This window comes from Saccostrea cucullata, unplaced genomic scaffold (genome assembly GCF_032062105.1).
Source record: "Saccostrea cucullata isolate Sc308-1 unplaced genomic scaffold, CSIRO_AGI_Scuc_v1 ctg1353, whole genome shotgun sequence".
NCBI lineage: Eukaryota > Metazoa > Mollusca > Bivalvia > Ostreida > Ostreidae > Saccostrea > Saccostrea cuccullata.
In genome coordinates this window covers 56848-63706 of record NW_026926626.1, presented here as the reverse complement: position 1 = coordinate 63706, position 6859 = coordinate 56848, and positions in this window count along the sequence as shown.

The following is a 6859-nucleotide window of genomic DNA, read 5'->3' as shown; positions in this document are numbered from 1 at the left end:
TTCTTTGTTTCATAAAAAAATGTTTTAAATGTATATTTATATCAACCTTTAAACATTAATTTCATGATTTGAATTAAATGCTTTCTATTGGGGTTTCTGAGTGTAAAAGAACTACATGCATACTCAAGTTCAGGTTTCAAGTACCTAAAGATCGATTGTTCGACTTACGACCTTGATTTTGTGTTAAAGAAATTATTTTCCAGAAAGACACAAATAGAAACAAGAGATAAGTTAATACTAATTAAAAAAAAGCTATAACTATTAACTTAATAGTTATAGCATTTTTTTTAAATTAAAATTTCCTTGACATGAGCACGGTTAATTTTTTTTTTAATAAAATGACGGAAATTTAAAATGGAAAGATGGAATAATGCAATTATGCAATTTAATACATTGCATGCTGATTCTTTTTTGTATAAAAACATCCGGTCGGACTATGATTCAATACACATATGTTATCAGAGAATATAGAGCCCGTCTCAACTATCTTGTTTTAAGATAAGGAACGTCCTTTATTATCTACCGTTTTTCTGTTTGTTTTTTTTTTTTGTGATGATCTTATTTGCATTTTGCAATCATTTATATTTCCTTTCCCCAAAATATAAAACTAACAAATAATATCTCAGATATCGTCTGTGATAAAAACATACAATTTTTAATTATTTTTTTTCAACTGTAAAAAATGACTTACAAAAAAAAAACAACCAAACAAAAAACCAAACAAACAACCAAACGAACGAAAAACATCACATTTACCAATCCCCCTCCCCCCGAATAAAAGGAATGCGAGATACACTGTAATAGTGTACATTTCAAGATACAGCCTTTAAACAATTTTGATCTGATAGGGTATGTAGTTACTCAGGAATGGGCTTATCTTTTTATCCGATAATGTAAGTCAGATCTAGTAGTAGGCTAGTGCAATGGTTTACATGTATGTTCAACAAATAAACTTAAAGCATTTTCCCAGCACTGGTAGTGATTAGGGAGTCGGCTCTAGAGTCGCGAAGTAATTAAGGATCCTTAAGTCGCTTGTTTGAATCCCACTGTGGGACATGCAGACTGGTTCTTCGGATGATATACATGTAGGTCTCGTGTCGAACTTGCTGCTTGGATAGGGAGTCTGCTCTAGAGACGTGAAGATCCTTACGCCGCGGGTTCGAATTCCATTGTGGGGCGTAAGTCAGATCCAGCGGTAAGTTAGTACAATGAAATACATGTATGTACCTAAAATATACTTAAAGCATTTTCCAAGCACTCGCAGTGCTTAGGGGGTCTTCTCTAGAGTCACGAAGTAAGGAGTTTATCCTTATGCCGCAGGCTCGAATCCCACCGATGGGCGTGAAGACCGATCCTGCGGATGATAGGTTCCATGTCGCACTTGCCGCTTGGTTAGGGAGTTTACTCTAGAGACGCGAAGTAAGGAGTTGATCCTTACGCCGAGGGTTCGAATCCCACTGATGGACGTGGAGACAGGTCCTTCGGATGATAGTCCCGTGTCGCACTTGATGCTGGCACGAAAAAGATCCCTCCCTGCTCAATGGCCCAAGTATAGGACAAAATGCAATGGCAATTGGTTGTGATCCACATCAATGAAAAATTCTCGAGAGGGACCTAAAAGAACCTGAGAACAATAATTTTCCATGCATTTCTGATTAATGTAGGTCATAGTAGTACTGGGACCTTATACGTCCACCTCGTCACCGACGTCAATTCTATCAAAAATGTTCCCCCCAACCTCATTTAGATGCGCTTTAAATAATTTTGGAAAGTGGCAGTGAGAAAGCTACATTGTAACGACACAATCAGGTTCATGACCTTTTAAAATTGAATGATATTTTAATCTTTATGTAAGATGCAGAACGTTAATTTCCTCTTTATGTCCAATGTTTGAAGTAAATATTTAAATCAAACCACACCTCTTCTTTTCAAAGTTAGGACTAAATGTTTTCTATTGAGTTTTCTAAATGCAGAGATGCATGCAGGCTCAATTTCAAGTTTACGTTTCCAGTACTAAATGATCGATTGTCCGATTTATGTCCTTTATTTTCTTATTAAATTTATTTTCGAGAAAAACATAAATATAGAAACAAGATAAGTTAACAATTATAGATATTTTTAAAGGAAAATTCAATTTCCTTGACAAGAGCACGAGCAAATTTTTTTCATATCATTTGACAGATCTTGAAGTGAAAATATAAAAATATATATAAATAGATCCAACAAAAAAAGCATCGAACCAAAACTATGGATTTTTTTTAGAAAACTATTTTACTGGTGTAAGCAGAAGTTATATACATGTATGTCCATCTTTGCTATAATATGTTTTACGGTGTGACCGTTGGGGGGAGCGCAGTTGTGTACTTTCATAAACCTATACATGTACCGCCTGATCATTCAAGAAAAAGAAAGAAAAAACAAAACAAAACAATAAAAAGTAAGAAATCACTTTCCAAGCATCGGGATCAAGATTCCGAGCTTCTCGGAAGTTTCCGCCAAAATCGGAAATGCCCGATTCGTTAAAGTGACGAAAGTATGACGTCAGATAAAAAGTCCTGTTGACTTAGGACGCAAACGATAGTTTTGTGGCATTGAGATTGCATTAAATCATTGTTTGTATTTTTTATGCCCTCGTAAACGAAGTTTCGGGGCATATAGTTTTTGTCGTGTCTGTCTGTCTTTCTGTCTGTCTCTCTGTCTGTCTGTCTCCCTGTCTCTCTGTTTGTTTGTTTGTCCGCAAAAACTTTAACCTTGTCCGTAACTTTTGATTTAGTGGAGCTGTGACTTTTATATTTCACATGTTTATTCCTTGTGACAAGACCTTTATTTGGGTTCCACCAAATTTGACCTTTTGACCTTGACCTTGGAGTCTGACCCACTTAAACACAAAAATTTTGAACTTTTACTTTGGCCATATCTTTTGAACAATAGATACCAGGACATTTATATTTCATATATGTATTGTTTGTGGGAAGACCTTTCATTGGATACCAACATTCTTGACCTTTTGATTTTGACCTTGGAGATTTCCGTATCTATGAAAAAACTTTAACCTTGGCTATAACTTTTGAACAGTAAGAACTACGGCTTTCATACTTCACATATATTATTCTAATAAAAAGATTTTTTATTGGATACCAAGAACCTTGACCCTTTGACCTTGACCTTGGAGTTTGACCTACTTTAAAAAAACAACATTGACCATAACTTTTGAAGGGTTCGAGCTAGGGCATTCATATTTCACAAGTTTATTTCTTGTGGCAAGACCTTTCATTTGATATCAAGAATTTTGACCCTTTGACCTTTACCTTGGAGTTTGACTTACTTTTTACAAACAATAACCTTGACCATAATTTTTGAACAGTAGGGGCTAAATCTTTCATATTTCACATGTGTAATCCTTCTGACAAGACCTTTCATTGGATATCAAGAATCTTGACCCTTTGACCTTGACATTGGAGTTTGACTTACTTTTTACAAACTTTAACCTTGACCATAACTTTTGAACAGTAGGGGTTAGAGCTTTCATATTTCACATGTGTAATTCTTGTGACAAGACCTTTCATTGGATATCAAGAATATTGACCTTTTGACCTTGACCTTAGAGTTTGACCTACTTTTTTTCAAACTTTGACCTTGAACGATAAGGGCCAGCGCTTTCATACTTCCCATACGTAATCTTTGAGACAAAGCTTTTCTTTAGAACCCAACAACCTTGACCCTTTGACCTTGAAGCGGAGTTTGTCCTATATTATTAAATGTTAACCTTGGTCATAACCCTGGAACAGGTGTAGCTAGCATTTTATATTTTGCATTTCTTGTGAAAAGGCCTTACTTTGGTACCAACATATTTGACCTGCATTAGAGAAAGCTTAACCTTCGCTATGTTGCCATACGGGGGCATCAGTGTTTCACAAACACATCTTGTTTCACAAGTAATTGTTGCCATGGTTTAGCCATCATGTTGCTATGCACCACAAAGGATTTGGGAGTTTGGAATTTTTTAACGTGGACTCATCAAATTTTTTTGGAACAATGTGCAGATTTCAACCTGAACTTCCTCTGGTCGTACACGTTAGTCTGTTGAGATCGCGTACTAGCGAGCGGCGCTTCGATCTGCCTCGCGGCGCTCGTTATTAACTAAATGATATAGGGCATCCTGAATTATGTGTGTAGCCATATTGGGTGGGGTTAGGTTGGTGGGTGGGGTGGGTGTTTTAATGAACTCCTTATCTATCGTTTCTTCGTACTTTTTTGATCATGCTGTCATTTTGATCTCTTTATTCTAAGTAAAAAAAAGTGTTTGTTCTGTAACTTCGGCAAACAACAAGACTGATTGATTGTAAGTTGTTTTAGTCCCTCTCCAGGATTTTTCACTCATATGGAGACACTACCAGTTGCCGATGGAGCAGTAAGGGATCTTTTGCGACACGGGACCTTGGTTTATACGGTCTCATCCAACAACAAAATATAATTTAGATAAGAAATAGCATAATACCATCAAATCTCAAAGTAAAAAAGTATTTTTTTAATTTATTCATAAAAATAGTTCATTTAATCATCTTAGCCAACACCAACTTCCAAACATTGATGGAAATTTTTACCAGAGTTTGATTCTCATCACTTGACATATGGGCGGTAGCCAAATGCATAGTACCAAAATTTGGCACACGTCTTTTTTTGTTTACATGTACATACAAAATGTATGTAAAAAATCACTGATAGTGAACACTAGACGACACGTGTTGGTATATGGATTTTGAGACGAAAGAAACACTACTATTTCTATGTGCGTCTATGATGAATCATTCAGAAATGCCTGTTTTTTTTTTCTACATAAGGTTGGGCGAAATATATACTTCCTCACAACAGAACAACTATGCTTTGCTGCATTGAAATGTAGGTTTTTCTGTAATGAATCATTCAAAGATTTTTGATATACAAGTAATTTCTTCATAAGGCTGAAAAAAATAATAACTTCCTTAATGTAGCACTTATGACTTTCTGCTTTAAAATGCAGGCTCTAATGATTAAGCTATTTTTTATATTAATACTTATAATTACTGTTAATCATGACTCCAGTGTAACATTAAATACAACAAGGGAATGTTAAATTCATTATTTAATTCAGAATACTTTATTCAAGTACCACTTTAAGCTATTAGGGAAAACCAAATGTATTTCCATTTATTTTTATCAAGATAATAAAGAAAAATCATGATAAACTTGTTGCAATACAGCTGTTTTTTAACACGTCACATAGGTGTTTAATTTCAAACTTTGTTTTATATTAAATAAACTACCTTGGATTTTTCGTGAGAAACCTTAAACGAAAAACAGGCCACGATCGCTGATCCTTTTAAAGCTGTAACATTTTTGACATTTTTTTCAAAAAAACTTTGAGAAAAGTCGAAAATGTAAAAAAAGTTTACATAGAATAGACACTGACGGAAGAGAGACGCGATCAGAAACGCTTACTTGAGCCTTCTGCTTAGATGAACTAAAAACCAATTACTTATTTTAAGTGCTACGTGCTATATCAGTGATCAGTCTTTAGACATGATAACTAGTAAACTTCCGTTCTCCAGCATTCACTTCCGTCCTTATATTTACTGTAGTACTTATCCTTCACGGTATCAATTAGAGACATTCCCCTCCCTCCAAATTGACAACCTACTTTCTTATGTTTCCTGTTCATCCTGGCTTTTCTCGTTTATTTTAAGAATATGTACTTCATTTTCATTTCCTCATGTTTATCCTGTTCAGTGTAAAGAAATATAACATTTGGCAAATATTACATAATTATGTTTAAACAAGTTTGCACAAAAAAACCTGTGTTTTTTGACGCAATTGTGTTTATTGAAAAAGAAATGATTATAGAACAATTCATTCCAAGTGTGTATTTAAGTTTGCCCTATTATTGGTGTTGAAATAAGAAAAAAAGATTATATATAGTATACAGTCATCTATCTGTATCCTAAGAAGATCGGTATATTCAAATAATAAATATAATTTCTATCTCAAGGTTAAAATTTCTCAGATCAAAACTTGTTATTTTTCTAAATCTATTTGAAACAAAGCTCAAATAATAATGCACGGTTTAAGGGGCACTTATAATGTTTTGTTATTACTTTATATTTACATCCGCTGAATATTTCCTCCTTTATTTCTTAAGAAAACCCATTGCGTTAATCACTGCATGAACTTCATTCGGCATGTCTCCTGTACAGATTTCTTGATCAGTAGCTGTTCCATCAATGAAACGTAAAAAGACGTTCGCATAATTAATAAAATAATTAATCTTTCTAATCCTACTTTAAATGATTATTTAATTAGATATAAAAATAAACAAAAAATGTTTTTCATTGTTTGTTATTACTGGAATTAACGGTCGCAGCTATTGCAGAAAAATTTACATAACCCGCTTACGCGGGTTATGTATTTTTTCTGTAACAGCTGCTTCCGTTAATTTCAGTAATAACAAACAAAGAAAGCATTTTATTGTTTAAATGATGTTGCTCTTTTTTCCTGAAAATGGTTGATTCTGCAACCTATATTGTCTTTAAATATTTCAAATAATATATAGTTTGGAACTAAATGTGTAATTAAACATCACTGCTAGTGTCGGCCAATAAGCTACAGATGTTTGCACTGTTTGGTGGCACTAAGCAGGGATAACTAAACAACCTGACAGTAATATACAGAGATGTTCACTTTGTCAGTTAAACAATATAAAATCAATCAATACGAGCATAATTTTAATAAATGTATTGTTTTCACATCATGTCATTTATATTGATCAAATTGGAATTTTTTTTTTGTTTTTCCACACCCCCTTCATTCTATAGATTCTTGAGAG